Source organism: Oculina patagonica, chromosome 5 (assembly GCF_052425735.1).
Source record: "Oculina patagonica isolate OP01 chromosome 5, crgOcupat, whole genome shotgun sequence".
Classification (NCBI taxonomy): domain Eukaryota; kingdom Metazoa; phylum Cnidaria; class Anthozoa; order Scleractinia; family Oculinidae; genus Oculina; species Oculina patagonica.
In genome coordinates, this window is record NC_135762.1 from 5,779,425 (window position 1) to 5,787,941 (window position 8,517).

General features: G+C 41.2%; 1 pseudogene; it reads left to right on the forward strand.

Moving 5' to 3' along the window:
• Positions 1 to 4,984: 4,984 nt before the first annotated feature.
• LOC144654921 (D(1A) dopamine receptor-like) lies at positions 4,985 to 6,005 on the forward strand (annotated as a pseudogene).
• The last annotated feature ends 2,512 nt before the right edge of the window (positions 6,006 to 8,517 follow it).

Here is an 8,517-nt window from a genome sequence, read left to right on the forward strand (position 1 = left end):
GAAAGGGAACGGTTCAATGGACCCTTTTTATATCAAAACCGGGGACTAAAGTTTCTCAAAACTTACTTTGGAATGTATTCAGGCGGCCTAGAAAAGTAAGAAATAACAATTTCGTCTTTGAAATTCGTTCCTTTAATGCATTTACACTGGACATGCAAACTTGAATGCATTGCTGATATGGAATTGTAGGTGCCTATTTGTAATATTGGTCAAGTGTATTCAAAACGTGGATTCCTGGATAAAGTGTAAAGGGGTTCTTTCTTAAACTCACTCAAGAAGTCCATACGTATTTTTTTTTCTGGAATCTTCATTGACGTATTTAATCTGAATTTCAGTCGCGAGCAGTCATGGCTTTGTTTGCTTAGTATAGCTACATAGAGTTTCACATACTGAATGAAAGCTTTGATTATGACCCAAGCTTTTTCAATTTTGAGAACATTAAAGAAATGTATAGCAAGAAAAAAACTCAATTGCCTTCACAACTTTATTTTTTACACCATTTTACTAGTTTTTAATAAGAAGACAAAAAGGCAAAACTTGCGGGTGGTAATTAAAGTGGATTGTGTATGTGGTCAGTGATCATGTATTCCCTCTCGAAGTCAATTGGTAACGTTTGACCGCTGTTTACAGAAGCAGAGAATAGTTCAGACGATTTTAATAATAAATTTATGGAAATTAGACGTCAGATTGTCAAGTGAGTTCTAAAGAAACATTCGCTGCAAAGAAAGGTGTTCTCACAACAATTATTTCTTGAAAAGAAAAATTGACACTCTTGTTAGACTTGTGTGTTTTTGTCAAGACTGACAATAATGAAAAAATGTTGTTGGACGATTTGAGTTGAATAGCTTGTGGCGTTTGCAATGCTTTGTGTACTTAGAAAAATCATTGTTCAAATAAATTTAGTTTTCAGGTCAACAGAAAATTTTAACAATATGAATATTTTTATAACCCGTATAGGAACATACGAAATGAAATACCGACTTAACGTAATGTGGATGTGAAACAAGCTAAAACTTTCGTTTTCTATATATTTAAATTTAATTGTGAAATGTTCAAGCTTTATTAAATACGTTTAGCACTAAATGAAATTCCCCTTAGCTGACTGCCGCCCGCTAAATTTAATTTATTAATCCGGCTATAACTTTTTTAATACTTTGAAATGATCTTAGGAAAACAAATCAAATTTGAGAGCTTTTTAAACTACAAAATCGTCTAAATGAACGATTATGCGATGTTTTTTTTTTAATTTTTTTCACTCATTCAGTTGATATGTTTTGGTAATGTTCACTATTTTTTCACTTTGGGCGAAGTTATCTTCTGTGGAAAGAAAATTTCAATTTCTTCTGTTTTTCGTTATCATTACCTTCACTTGCCGGAAGAAGAAGCTTATCTGTCACTGCCCTGTCAATTGATGATAGTTCAAAAAGACAATTGCTGCCGTCTGATAGAATCTCGAGGCTATAAAACATCAAGGAGCGATTTTAAAATTAAAAAAAAACCATCCGAAATACACTGCATTCAGACGTTTGACAGGGGTCAAGGAATAACTCAGAATATCACGCCTTCCTTGAGCTAGACGCGAAAAATACCACGCCTTGCCGTGATTAAGGTAAATCTCTTTACATAGTATTTATATTTACTTCAGAACTCGTTTTTGCTTTCTTATTTTCTTTTATAGATTTGTACAGTTCGTAAGCTGATATTCTCTAAGTAAACTCTGAGGCAGTAAAAACCGTTACGAACCATCGATAGTTACCAAAAAAACTCAGTTTTGTGTGACCGCTGTAGTAAACTTGGCTAAGTGGAGAAACTGAGAAGATCGAAGTCCGAAGAGCGAAAAAAAATGAATGAAATTAGATAAATAGGTAGACGCTGCTATTGTTGCCCCACATGTGTTGACAAGTTTGACACTGGGTATCCGGGAGAAGTGAAAAGAGCACAGATAATAATGTCATATCACAATATCACTTACATACTTAAGCTATGAACTGAAAAGCACAAAGTTGATTCAGCGATATCTCGATTTGAAATGAAGCTTGAAAAGCGGAGTTGCGGAAATGAAAGGTGGCGGGAGGCGGGAGGGGGGACGGTGGGTGTGGTGCGGTGGGTGGGGCGGGCGGGGGGGGGCGGGGGGCGGGGGGCGGGCGGGGGGCGGGGGGCGGGGTGGGGGGGATCTTAAGGGTACACACGGCCGGGAAGCAGGGGAAAGGGATTGACTTTCTTCTCCTTCGATGGGGTTAGGGATTAGCTGGAAACGGGTAGCCTCTATACGATCTCTCCTTCGCTGGGAAGAGAGACCAGTGCAGAGAAGGGAACAGAAGACCAGAAACAGATGACACACAGAACGGGAAACAAAGAAAAAGAGAGAGAGAGGAAACAGTGCAGCGCCAACAAAAAGAGCCGCAACAGGGAGACGGAGACTATGGTAGCCGAAATTTAACTCCTGAGGAGTGTTTGAGGAGAGAACAAAAAACGCGGGTGAGCGAGGAGTTGGTATTACATCATATCCAGAAGTGGAGTTGATAACTTTTTTTTAAAAACCAGTATTTTTTTCTCCCTTTTTTTTTTTTTTTTTTCTTAAAAAAAAAAAAATCCAGGGGGGAGGCAAGCTCGCATTCCTTGGTTTCCCCAATATTCTCGGTATTTTTTTCGCTCTCACCAAGCCTACGCTACCGAGACGCCGCCGGAACAGATTTATGACTCAGCTAAGGAAGCGGGTTGCCTTTATTCGATCGGTCCTTCGCTGTGACTACCGCTGTGACTAATCCCTTCGACCTTTAGCTCCTTTAAACTTCGTCATTTAAACGTACTTCCTCGCACGTGTGTAAGTAAATCATGAACATAAATGTATGCTTCTCTATTAATTTAGCAATCTGAAGCAGATAAATCAGTACTTTCATTTTTGTCAGTAATTGATAATTGTAATTTATCTTATCTAGGCCCGGTGACTTTATCATTCAATGTTGCGTGTCCTCCTCCGAAACTGATTATGACCGGTGACGCACGCATCTTGAAATGCGAACCCTGGAGTTAGCTGAAATATAAATAAAATATAAACATTGAAACGTATTTCACGGAAAATCGTCGAATTGAAGGTGCAGAGAGTAAGAGTATGTGATCTTCCTCGCCTCAATCGACTCGAGCTTTGACAAACTGTCAGTTTTCAAACAGTTTCTTTAGAACTCATGACACGTCGATGAACTGTGTTCAGGTGAGGCACGAGCCTTTAATCAATATTCATTTCCCTGCATGAGATTTTAGAACCATTTTTTCACTTCAGCATAACTGCGATCAGGCGATCTTTAGGGAGGGAGGGCATGATCTCAGGTTAACTCCAGCACAGAATGCAAGTCATACTTCAGGAATAAGATTCAGAACGTAATTTTCAGAAATATAGCTTTTCAAACTCCGCCCGCCCCCCCCCGGCGCCGCCCCGCCGGCGGGAGGGGCGCCGCCAGCACCAGCCCAGAGAACCACACAGCCAAGCAGAACCACACACACACCGACCCGACGGACCCCTAGGACTAAAGGTGGACCACAGAACTCCAAACAAATCACTAAAATCTCGCTCTCCGCTCTAATGCAACTCTATATTTAGCCTGAGTTTCTTTTTCAACTTTTTTTATTGTTTATTGATCAGTCCAGCCTAAAATGTTTTATTTTTAGGATATAGATTTATTGGGGAGTGATGTATGGGGAATACTAGTTGGGATAGGCGTAGTGTTTTTTTGTGTTAGTTTTGTGAGGGTGTGGGGGGGAGGAGGGGATGGGAAGGAGGGGGAGGAGACAGGGGTGAGGAGTGTGGGGAGAAGAGTGACCAGCAGAGTGTTGAGAGCCGGGGACATAGTGGTGATGGAAGGGAGAGAGAGTGCCATGTGTGATTGCCGAGGGTGGTGTGAGGGGTGGCGCAGGTACAGGAGTGGAATGGGTATAGTGATAGCGTAGTTGTGGAATAGTGATAGGCGAGAGACGAAGTAAGTCGATGTGTGACTGTAAGTGGCTAGTGTGGAATAATGTGAGAGAGTCGAAAGGAGCTGGAACCGAGATTACGAGTTCGTTGTAAGAGGGTGTAGAATAATGTCGGATGTAGGCTTTCTCGCTGTGAGAGTAGTATGTTTGCTGACAATAGTGAAATTTTCGACTATCAACACAAATGACGAGGGACGGAGTGTTGGGGGACCCGACTCTGGGGACGTGATATGAGCAAGTCGACAGTGTGAACTTAATGAGTTGAAGACGATAGGGAGACGAGAAATGGAGTGGGAGCTGAAGAACGAATGAGTTGAGGAATTGACAGAGGGACGAAATAGTTGAGTTAGGGGGCATATCGAGTTGAGAGAGAGAAATGATGAAAAGTGGGGTAAAAGGAAATGGAAGTAGTTAGTTAGGGGGTGTGAGAGATGAGTTACCGGGGGTTCTACTGTATATAAAATATGTTATTCCTTGTAAACGGCGTCAAATTTGACCGGGGGCGCCGGCGCATATTTGTTCCTTCACGTTGGTCTTTATATTACTAATATTGTGGGATTTAAGGGTTAGCCCTTTTTCCAAACCTTTTCAGGTATTATACCATTGGTCATACTGATTTCATTATCTTACTCAAAGTATAAATAACTACCCGCAAATTGTGGGCGCGATTGGACAAAATGCTGAAAGGGTAGCCTGCGGAAACGAATGCTCTTTAGCATTAATTAAAGGAGCTACGTCAAGGGGATTTCGAGATTTGTCTTAGCTGAATTAGTGTAGCACCCAAAAATATCTGAACCAAGGAGAGACAGCACGGTTCAAAACGAGGGGGGAAACACTTGGTAGCCTACTAGTTGAATCGTTTTCCGAGCCCGGCCAGATGCACTTAACAGAGTGCTCAAAGAAAAATGGACAACGGCCGCGACAAATGGCTGTGAAACTGGTAAATCAGTGACATAGTCCTTTTATCTATGTCGTTTTTAATTTTGCAGATTTTGACTTTAATTGTAGTTGATTGGAGTGTGAGATGACCATGCCTACTTCGGCCTCAGCGCGTGTAACATGGTCAGTACTTTACAGTAGCCTCGCTGTCTTCACCATTGTTGGGAATTCACTCTCCATAGCAGTGTTCCTCAACAATTCAAGACTTCGCCGCATGCGCACAAGTATGTTATTGATCAACTTAGCAGTGGCTGACCTGCTCGTGGGCGCGGTTGCCGTTCCTATGTACATGGTATTTCCAGTGGCCGCAAAGCATTCTAGCCCGGAACAGCACTTTTATCATCTCCTACGAGGCTATTGATCTGCTAACAGGCTTTGCATCTCTGTTCGGCCTGTCTGTAATCGGTCTTGAGCGCGTGTTTTCTGTATTCTGGCCTCACAGGCACCGAGCGATGGGAAAACCGCCTTATTTTGCGGCAGTGGTAGTTTGCTGGCTTCTGTCATCGCTGCAAGTTTTACTGCATGTTTTGAGTGCGCGTAAAATCATCGATTTTACAGCGTTCTTCTACAACATGATGTTCGCTCTTTCGTTCGTCCTCGTTGTGATGCTCGCCGCGTACACCGCAGTCTGGTACAAAGTGCGGGCTCGTCAGCTTGAGCTTAGCGACCGGCGCAGGAACAGCCGTGTGTCCATTGAACGAGAACAAAAGCTCGTGCTCACACTAGTGATTGTCACAGGGGTATTTTTCGTCACGTGGCTACCATTTCATTTCTTGAACATTGCAATGTTCTTTTGCATTCGCTGCCGACCGAAAGTGGGGATAAATTTCATCCACGCAATTAAACTCCTTCACTACAGCAATTCTTTTATGAACCTCATTATATACAGCTGTAGATTCCCAGACTTTCGGCGGACGCTTGGCCAGTTTTTCGGGAGGTACTCTGGGCGCGTTTATCCCATGCAGTCAGACATTAATGGACGACTGAGTTCAATGAACACGCATAACAACACTACTCCATTGGAAAGGGAAGGAGGCAGTCGGATTTCATTTTACTGTCGAGAAGAACATCGTTAGAAATCTTACCGAACTCTTATACAGTTTAATCAAGATTAATAATAATAATAATAATAATAATAATAATAATAATAATAATAATAATAATAATAATAATAATAACTTTATTTAACGAGGGTAAAAACACTTATAGTTAAAAACTGAGAAACTAGTGGCCCCATAAATACAATTAAAATGACTAAAAACAAAGTACTAAAATAGAGTTTAACTTAAGAAATAGAGAAATGGTCGAGACCTACGAAGACCAAGGTATTTACATATTTTTTTAAAAAGCTTAACATTCTGACTAGATCTAATGTTAATAGGGAGCTTATAGTTAATAGGGATTAAGATTGTATGGATGTACGTATAAGAGCTTGTAGGGATTTGAAATAAAGTTGAGAAAAATATCTCTTATTATCACTGAAAAGCTACTTAATAAAACTTAAAATCTTTGTTTTAGTACGTGACAGATCGATGAAACGAAAATCGCGCGTATGGCTTTTTAAAGCACTAGAAAAACAAAAAATGACGCCAGGCAAGGTTTATGCCTTTTCAATGATAGTCAGAAGAGATATTTTTCTCAAATTTATTTCAAATCCATACAAGCCCTTATATACCCTGGGAACCAGAGGATTTTTTCTTGCGCGCGGTGAATACTTTGGCATTAAGACATGACTGACACCGAAAACCGCGCAAGGAAAACCTCTGGCACCCAGGGTAGCCCTTATAGTACATCCATACAAACTCTCATAGTACGCTTTGATTACCTGTGTTTAAATATTGTGCGAATACAGTAAGTCGCGCAGGATATCACATGATACATAGCCGTGCGCCGAGTTGACTAGAGTCGTTTCTCGGTGATATACTCAGACAAACTGTATAATTTCACTCCCGATTTCTCGTTTCCCTTAAAGTAAGGTTCGAAGAATTGGGTCTCAACTGTAGAATACCATACCTATAATGTAAGAAAGGTAATCGCCATAATAATGGCAGTAAAACTAAACTAGTGTAGTAAGTAAGAAATGCCAAGAATAAAGGTTACAACAATAAGTGTATAACATAGAGCGGTTTTCACTTGAGTGTCGAAAGTAATTTGCGTTTGCTTTGGTTTTGAATTACTACGCTCAATGATTGGCTTTAAAATCTCGCGCCACTTTCTCAGCCAATCAGAACTAAAACCAAAACCAATCGTGACTCGCTCGCGCACGTTTTCCCGCGCTTCCTGCCGGCTACATGTATTTGCTTCGAGTTTTGATTGGTTCACTGGATTGTCCGTGTCTTTTGTGATTGGCCGAAGTAATTACATTGGTTTTGGTTTTACGACACTCAATTGAAAACTGCTCTACGGCACTAATCCTCTCTGCGAAAATCTGAAATACAGTAGAATCCCGATTTCTCGACCCTCCAGAGGAAACGAAAATTGTTTGAGAAATCGGGGGTACAAAATACAGAGAAGTACTATCCAAGGGAAACGGAAATTGGATCGAGAAATGAGTTTCGAGAAACTGAGCAGTGAACTGAGGGTTTGAGAAATCCGGACTCTACTGTAAGCGTCACCCCAGGGGGGGTACTCCGGGATCCAAGTGACGGGGATGTGCGAAGGATTTTTTGGGGGTCGAAATTTTCGATTCCGGGATTTTTTTGGGTAGGAGAATTTGGCAGGTATTTTTTTGGGGACTTGATTTAAATAGGGGATTTTTTTGGGTATTCGCTTTTTTCACGATCCCATAATACATCTTGTTTTATTTAAATAACCCCCCAAAATTTTTGCATAAGCATTGTTTTTAATTTCTCTGGGGACGATTGCACGTCACTGTAAATCCCAAGAGAAATTGAAAACAATGCTTATGCAAAAATTTTGGGGGGTAAACAAGATGTATTATGGGAACGGTGAAAACAGCGAATTAAAATCAAACTAAAGTGCCTTGGCGCGGCCTTGGCAATTTAGGGGTAATTTGACTAGGGATTTTTTGGGGCGTTTTTTTGGTCCAGGGATTTTTTTGGGTAATGTCGGGAGACTTAGGGATTTTTTTGGGTCCTGAGTTTTGCCTCCATTCGATCATCCCCGTCACTTTGATCCCGGAGTACCCCCCCCTGGGAGCGTCACCCCACGAATGAACGCCAGTCTTAACCTGTGTACAGCGGTCCCGTTTCGCTCAAAACAATCCCGGAGGGAACGTACGTCCGCTCCACGATTTTTTTTTTAGCGGAGCGGAGCAGGACGGCTGCATGTACACAGGTTACGCCAGTCTCCCCTCCCCGGCTTTTTTTTTTCTGGTGAGTATTGAGATAACAATGGTTGAGCATCGCATTTGTCGTGTTTATTGTTTTATTGTTTTTACATAAATGGTAAATTAACATAATCGCACTGATTGAAGTCGGCGTCAACTTCACGTTTGTGAAAACGCTTGTACTAACGAAATTACTTACGAAAACCAAGTGTGTAGCTGTTAGAACTACAGCTTTGTATAATTAATACTCACATTGCTGTTTGTTTGTCGCGTAAACGTAATGTTAAAAAAATAAATGACCGGCTGACATTGATTTGGAA